This window comes from Lactuca serriola, chromosome 2 (genome assembly GCF_051521515.1).
Source record: "Lactuca serriola cultivar US96UC23 chromosome 2, Lser_US96UC23_V15, whole genome shotgun sequence".
NCBI classification, from domain to species: Eukaryota; Viridiplantae; Streptophyta; class Magnoliopsida; order Asterales; family Asteraceae; genus Lactuca; species Lactuca serriola.
Genome location: NC_136409.1, coordinates 205,162,932 through 205,171,811, shown reverse-complemented (window position 1 = coordinate 205,171,811; position 8,880 = coordinate 205,162,932). Strand labels below are relative to the sequence as shown.

At 32.0% G+C, this 8,880-nt stretch overlaps 1 pseudogene across 1 annotated transcript; it reads right to left on the bottom strand.

Annotated features, from left to right (window-relative positions):
• Window positions 1–660: 660 nt before the first annotated feature.
• Window positions 661–2,548, bottom strand: LOC145089990 (uncharacterized; annotated as a pseudogene). Its single transcript, XR_013701423.1, has 5 exons — window positions 2,363–2,548; window positions 1,927–2,067; window positions 1,693–1,847; window positions 1,509–1,614; window positions 661–1,431 (listed from the first exon to the last, which is right to left on the bottom strand). The product of XR_013701423.1 is annotated as an uncharacterized LOC145089990 (transcript).
• Between the last annotated feature and the right edge of the window lie 6,332 nt (window positions 2,549–8,880).

Sequence of the window (8,880 nt, the reverse complement as noted above, 5' to 3'; positions counted from 1 at the left end):
ATAACATGTTTTTTGCTAGCTTCACCTTTCTAGCATAATGTTTTAATTTTACAACAAAAGTAACACTATAAGTTATACTCAATGGGTATAAGCCCTAAAAGAGAAGATTTAAGGAGGATAGTAATGTGCTTGTTGATTATAAAAAGATACTTCCCTTTGTATTTTCTAATTCCACTACAAGAAAAATTCAATTTAGCTACGGAAAAATTCCATAGCAAAAAGTTGAAATTCCGTAGCTAAAGTTGAATAACTACGAAATTTGCTACGAAAATTTTCACTTAGATTTCGTTGCTTTTTTCCTCGTAGCAAAATGTTTAGCTACAAAATTGTAGTTCCGTAGTGGTTTTGCTAAGACAATTTCTACGGTATCTATTTCGTTGCAAATTGAGTTCCGTAGCAACTTCTGTAACAATGTTTTTGTAGTAAATTCCGTAACCAATTTCGTAGCAATGTTTCCGTAGCAAATTCCATAGCAATATTTCTGTAACCAATTCCGTAACAATGTTTCCGTAGCTAATTCCATAGCAATTTTTCCGTAACTAATTCCGTAGCAATTTAATCGTTGCCAATTCCGTAGCAGTTTTTCCATATCATTATTCAGTAAATTTGGTTATTCAATTCGACTATTTATATCAATCTATAAAAATACAAATAATATAATACTGAAAGTAACAAAGTATTTTTATAGAAACCAAAAGAAATATGCAATAGATAAAAGAAATACATATTTCAAAAAAAAAGTACACATTTACATTCTGAACATCTTTTTCTTTATGTGGATGATTTATAATTTCCTTTTTCTTTTTCACTTTTTATTTTACTTGACCACCATCTTCACCTTCACTATGTGTTTGACCTTTCAACAGCTTTCTTCTTTCAACTTTTGAAACATACGCTTTTTCACTCACTGTTCCTTCTCTTCTTCATTATTATTTTTAGATTTCATTTCTAAAGCATCAAGCCCGTATTTTTTCGCTGATGTGGCACCAGATTTAAGCTCAAGAGCTTTCTCAAGAAGATCTGAAAGTTCAGGAGACACAGTTGGAATAGAAACTTCTTGGGAATTGGTATTATTGATGCTAGAGGTGGTAATTTCACAAAGCGAACCGACTTCCGAGGTTAAATCCATTATTTTTTGGTTATTTGTTGATAAATTGGAAACATTTACGTGATATTCTGAATCGGGTGATTCGTTCTCAGAACCGGAATCGAATAATTCTTTGAAAGGCTCACTATCTTTGGAATCATTGATTCCGCCCTCTTCACCCCTTACTCTTCTTTCATTCATATGAGACCCCAGTGACGTTTCATCCAACCAAAATACAATGCCAAATCCCGAAAGATATTCACCAGTAGCAGTTGTATTGCTGACCTAATGATGGTATACCAACTAGTAAAAATCTTTGAGTTCTATGCTTGACTATGGTAAACCTACATCATAATTCCCAAAATACCCTCTTAACAACATGCAAAATACCAAATTTAATAGCTTGTTGGTTGTTACTTACTCTGAAATATCCTGCTTGATTTAGTGTTAGAGGAGGTACAGGGTTATCAGGTTTGTGATTTTTAATCACAGTACTAGATGATCCATGTAGTTCTGCATGGACATACCTGTTTTTTTATCATCAAAAAGTTTAAAATCAACATAAAAATTTATCAACAAATAGCATAGAAACAATATATACTCACAAATCTCCTTTTGACATGTAACGTTTGACTATCATTTCATTTTGTTGAGCATCACATCCACTAATAAGCAAATAATTCTCATTTCTTATAAACCAATTGAACTTTTCAAACCAGTGCACTTTTCTTATCTATGAAATTGTTGCAACAAATATTTCCTGATGATTTCACCATAACCATAGTTAGTACAAAAAAATAAACTTACAGATTATTATAAATTACATGATGGTAATTTACCTGAGAAAGTTGTTGATGTTTCTTATTTTCAGTAGCCTTAAAGGCCTTTGCATGAGATGTAAGTGTCTTTTCTTGTTTCTTTTTTTGCTCATACCACATTCAAGCATTCGCATGTGCAAAAAGTGCTATATCGATTTCCACCTAATTTTTTTTTACTGAAATGTGCATAAAAATGCCATCATATGCTTTTGACATCTTTAGAAGTCTTGAAACTGATAATGGATTCAGTTATCAATTGTTACAACACCAATCTATATATATCCGGTGCAATTAATCCATTATACAGTTTACGGTAGTAAGAGATTCTTCATTAAAGCAAAATAATTTAGGCCCGAAAGGCTACTAAATAAGTAAATATTAATCTATCTAAATAATCTCATCATTCATAGACCGAAGAAGTGTTCAGTGATGATTAATGAAATCACATGATAATAACATCGCTAAATTCATCGAACTTCTTAGATTTTTTCTCAAAATTTGAAATGAAATCCAATTTATATAAGATAAGAGAATAATACATAAAAGGAATAGATCTTTGAGTACCAATGCCTGGATCGGTATCAATGATGATCTTATCAGAGTCCCCACCATTGCCATTCAACATCAGTGGTGCAGAATCCATGGTGCAGAATCCAAGAGAAATTAACCGGAAGAACGGGTGCAAAAAGAGTCGAACGGATGATTTAGGTTTGGGAATCTGTAGAGCGATTACTCTCCCAATTCCTTACAAGATTTATTAAACATATTATACTATAACATCGCCGAAGAAATTACATATTATAGCTTTATAACGACAACTTAATATGCAACATTTAACTCTTATTCAATGTGCATTGAATAAAAAATGATTGTTTAACAATTTTAACACGAATCCGATGTATAAACCTAACTCAATTAACTTATTAGACTACAATTGAAGTAATAGTGTGTGTGTGTGTGTGTGAGAGAGAGAGAGAGAGAGAGAGAGAGAGAGAGAGATATATAGAGAGAGAGAGAGTACCATTGTAGCTTGAGGTCGGTGAGAATAGAACGATTACTAGATTGGATATGATGGATCAACTCTGCCCCTGCGCTCATAGGATGCTCTTTTTCATCCGAGATCGCCTTATGTTGCTTCCAAATGTGATATATATGATTTGGGGAAATGTTTCTGAAAGAGGGAAAAGGGGGAACAGGGGAAGGGGGTATCTGTATTGACGTAATGAGCGTATGAGAGATGATTTGGGGAAACTGCATCATGTAAGTAATTAATCTTTTCTTAAAATGTATAAATTTTTATAAAATATATATAGTTTTTATTTATTTAAAGTAATACTGTATATAGCTAAATCGTCCCGTATACTTACTATATTAACTAAAATAACTTATATGCTTAATCAAAATTACTAGTTTGCTATCCGAGATTATTTTGTATCATAACCTTTTTAAATTACCATGATATTTTTTTTATATATAATATTAGTAGTTTCTCTTTAAAATAATTTTATATATTTTGCTATGGACACATCGTAGCTACTTAACAACGGAATACATCGTAGCTAAATAGCAATGAATTTTAATTCCGTAACAGTTTTGCAAATTCGAAAACAACGGTATACACAAATAACTATGCTCAATAATTTCTTAACAAATTCTATAGTAAACTAGCTATATAATTTAATCATGTGGCAAATTTTCGTAACAAAATAACTACCGGTTTCAATTTCATAGCCATCTTACTACGGATTTGGATATCGTAGCCAATTCTCTAGCCAAATAGCTACGAATATTAATTTCATAGCAAGTTTTGTAGCGAATTAGCTACAACCAAAAATTCCATAGCATACTTTGTAGTAAAATAGTTACGGATTTCGAGTCCGTAACAACTATTCAAGGTTTAGCTACACAATGTAATTCCGTAGCCATTTCTATAACAAATTACTTATGGCCAACCATTGTGTAGCATATTCCATAGTAAAATAACTACGGATTTTGATTTCGTAACAACTTTACGTAGTTATTTATGATTTAGCTACGGAATGCACTTTTGTAACTATTTCCGTAGAAAAATAGCTACGACAAGCCATTCTATAACATATTCCGTAATAAAATAGCTACGAATTTTGATTCCGTAGCAACTTTCCGTAGCAATTCAAGATTTTTCTTGTAGTGTTCATGTATTTACATTGAAAATCCATTCATTTATAGCATTGTACTTTCATTTTCTTAGTTATTAACACAATGTACATTAGATAACGGTAACATAATACATTATTACTCTCCGTGGGTCGTGCTTAGCACGGGCCTCAAACTTTTCTACTATATATATATATATATATATATATATATATATATATATATATATATATATGCCGCTAGTCCGCTACCCTACCCTAAGAACGGGGATTTCACAAATATCAAACACGCAACAACAATGCCAGCAACCAATACCAAACTCAAAAAATGACCGATCCAAATGACATGCACGACATAATACAATGACTAAATTTAGGCAAAATTCGGATCCATTATATAATGTTTTGATAACATTCACCTTTTCCTCTTCCCCTATAACGAGTTTGTTGATCAACAGGCACAACTGCATGTACAAGTGTTCCATCTAGTGCACCTATTGCTCCGGGAAATATCTGCATTAGTCGTCTATATCGTTCTGATGTATTTCTTGTTGCATTAGACGAGGTTGGTACTATAATTTCTCGTGCAAAACACATCATTGTACGTAAGACCTCATGAAAACATTGATGAATTGTTTGTGTGGAGTGATGAAATCTTTCTTTAACGGCTCGAAAACGTTCATTATGTCCTATAACATGTAAAAACATAGCCATCTTCTCTTCAACGCTTATGGTCCTACTAGATTGCAACCAATTTCTCTCTGTAAAGTGATTGCATAATAGTACAAAAGCATCTTGTGAAAGACGTATCATGTCGAAACATTGTATAGGACATCCGTGTATCAAATCTTGCGTATACACATACCCCTTTGCTACCTGTTCACTAGCTCTTATTCTTTTAATTATTCTTTGCCTTTGTCGGACCAACATCAACCAATACCACGAGAATATAAGAAAATATAAAAAGTCACCTTCTTTATCCATGTGTCCTGTTAGATGTCAAATACAAATTACATTTTAATCAATAACATAACAAGTCGTAACATGTAAATACTAAAAGCATAACATTCCATAACATATAAATTCATATAACATAATTGCATCTAAGAAAACAATCCATAACATAACTAAACTGTAACATACTAAAGTCAAACAATGAACCAGAACATACTAAAGTCAAACAATAAACCATGACATACTAAAGTCAACCAACAAACCATAACATACTAATGTTAAACAATGAACCAGAACATACTAAAGTCAAACAATAAACCATGACATACTAAAGTCAACCAACAAACCATAGCATACTAATGTTAAACAATGAACCAGAACATACTAAAGTCAAACAATAAACCATGACATACTAAAGTCAACCAACTAATCCAAACTTTCTTCCCGCATTTGTTACCCACGACTCACAAGTTGACAAGTTAAGGCGCAACCAAATTTTCCTATTGCCAGCACTTTCAGCAAATAACATAAGAGCAGTGGTGTATTTCGGATCATATTCTCCCCACTCCAAGCTTGTCAACCTTGCCATACAAGCATCCATCTCCTTGTCAAGATTATTTGCTTCCGTGAATGCTTGTGCAGCCTTGATAATTTCTTTTCCAACTTCTTTCAAGTCATCATCAAGTGTGGTTTCTTTAGGACCATTTCGCTTGCCCCCTTGTTTTTTGTCCGCCCAGATGATTCCTCACTAGTAGGTTGAGGTACGGTTGAGCTTGGGGTATTTGGATGAGGTGTTGGCTCTTCCATCTCTGTATCCTCAAAATCATGTGCACTGAAGGTTTCATTGGGATGAGGTAGTGTCGAAGATGGCCCCCAACTGTGAACACCGGTCGAGGTCGCCCCATCAAATAGTTGGGTACAAAGATTAGGGCAAGGGAGGGGTGCATTTCTCAGCTTATCTACATACTTGTTCAGCTGTTTGAAAATTTAATAAATATTGTTAAAGTAGTAAAAAAAATAATCTAATTTAAAAAATATGTATATATATATACCTTTGCTTCAGCTTCCCATTCTTCATTAGTCATGTTAAAAGAATTTGTTACGGGATTGTAAATATTTCCGGTTTTGTTTTTAAGTTTTAACCACACCGCATACTTTGCTTTTAAATAGTCATATCGGTTTTTCATTTGTTTTTTGTCGACAACAAAATTATGATCTGTTTTCAATTTCTCTGCGACCACAGCCCATGAGCTTGCCTTTAGGCCACTACCCTCCCGGCCATTACTTGTTAATTCTTGGATACACGCTTCCAAAAATGTTTTGTCCACCAATTCCGACTTCCAACTAACCCTAGTTCTTTTATCCGTCATGTCTATTTTAAAAAAGAAAAAAAAAAGTAGCTAAATCATTCACATAACACACATTTACAAATAAATCATCCACATAACACATGTTTACAAATAAATCAAGCAAAAATGTGATTTCATGATATTTTCAACAACATAAAACAATCTTTTATAAACAAAAGCACATAAATGTGATTTCCTCATACAAAAAAAAGTTTGATCTCATAAACATATAACAATTTTTTATAAACAAAAACACATTATGAATTGATTTTATAAACATACAACAATCTTTAACAATCTTTACGATTCTTTTGTTGGTTGCTCCATTGCACTTTTGATTGTTGCCATATTATTTATACAAGCAAAGAAAGTAATGTCTAAAGAGGAGCACACCATATTACTTATACAAACAATCTTTTAATATTATTATTATCTACAAATAATTAACTAATTATGTGTATATACATTCTTTTAGAATATATATTTATGTAAACATGGTAATTATAGGGGTCTATAAGCTTAGATGTGTATTTGTTTTAATTGCCCTTTTCTTGAATACATATTGTTGTAAGCATGGTAACAGCATGTGCCAATGTGCTATACATAATGCAGTAGACACATATTTGAAAGTAAAGGACACCAAATTGCAAAAACACATTATGAAATCAGATTTCATAAACAAAAATAGACAAAGCTTTTTGTTGTGTGATATTTCACAACTTGGCATTTCACATTCGTTATCAAATTTGCATATAACTAGGCAGTTGGCAATTGATCAAAGTTCTCATTTGTTTAAAGTAGTTTTATAAGCTACTTCATACAAAAATTAAGCATGCATTTCTATAAGAAATCAATATTCTATATACAGATTATGAATGGATTATATGCTAACCTTTCAATCTAATTTAATCAAAAAATAATGAAAGAAGCAAGGATAAACTTTGATTTCAGAATTCAATCAGTAAATTGACAACAAACATGAAAGGCTTTGTGATTTCTGAAACATAAAAGCAAAAAAGAAAAGATGAAGAAGAAACATTACCTGCGCGCTGTGTGGTTGTCGCCGGAATCACCAGGTCGTCGCCGGATCAAACAGGCCGTCAGAGAAGAGGGCGGCGCAGGTCGTGGAAGAAGATGGCGCCGGTCGTGGAAGAGGCGATTGTTGGAGATCGATGTCTAGGGCAGGGGCGTATTGGGGAAGCTAGAGGCGAGAAGGGCAAAAAAAAAAAAAAGCGTATGCAATTTTTTCCAGTCAGGCGTGTTTTTTTTACTGACCGAGTAAGGGGATTGGGGGTGGAATGGGCTGACCGAATCAGGTCTCATATCTCATAAACAAACATCCGACTGCTGACCCAGTCAGCAGTCAGTCCTGACCGGACCTGGTAAGTGCAAATCAAACAGGCCCTTACATATATTTAATGTTTTATACAAAGTTAATTTCTCACATCTTATCACAAAAGCATACTTAGGCAACACCACGTTTTTTCATGAAAACATCTAATAAACATTGTTTTAGTACGTTCTTTCATACATACTTAATATTAAATGTGTTAATATGCATTGGCGTATTCCAATATATCTTTCATACCTTGCTTCTTACATCAAAATTGAGGATCCATTGCTCTTACCCCAAAGCTTAATCTTTCGTTATATTGTAGTAAAAACCATACAAGATTTATTCAACTTATTATTTCTATATTTTTGTGTCGAATATATGATTAAATGGTGAAATGAGACGTTTTAGCGCTAATTCCCGAGACATCTAAAATGATGACAACTTAGGGACGGTAGTCTTAAGTATGATGAACTATCATATCGGTACAACGGCCAAACCAAACCATGTTTAAGTATGATTGACTAGAAATATATGGTGGAAAAACAATCATACTCAACATCACTATGTACGGTGGACATACGACCATACTCAAAGTAAACCATACTCATCCAATTATTTTATCAACAACATATAAATACGTTTAAATGGAAAAAAAAAACTTTAAAAACATTTTTAAGGCATAAAATTATATAAATATGTTTTTCATATGTAATTATTATTTTTATATGTATTTTTTACATATAAATATGTTTATATATATATATATATATATATATATATATATATATATATATATATGTTTAAAATATATTTATATATGCATTTATTTAATAATATACTAAATTTTTTTAAAAATAACAAGTTTATTTGAGTTTTCAAAAAAATAATAAACATAAAAATAAAAATATTTTTTTACAGAAAAATCTTAATATTCTGTTTCAATTTACAAAATAGTCTCAATATTTTGGGTCGGTTTACAAAATAGTTTCAAATTAATTTGTTTTAGGCTGAACCGAGAAAAAATGATCATAATGCAATATTTTACCAGTTTTTAAGATATTTTAGTAAAAAACAATAATTCAGGACTATTTCGTACACTAGCCTAAAGTATTGAGATTTTTCTGAAGATTTATGAATAAAAAAAATGAGAAGTGTGTTCTAGAAATAACCAAAAAATTTCCCTCTTATCTTTCTATTTCAC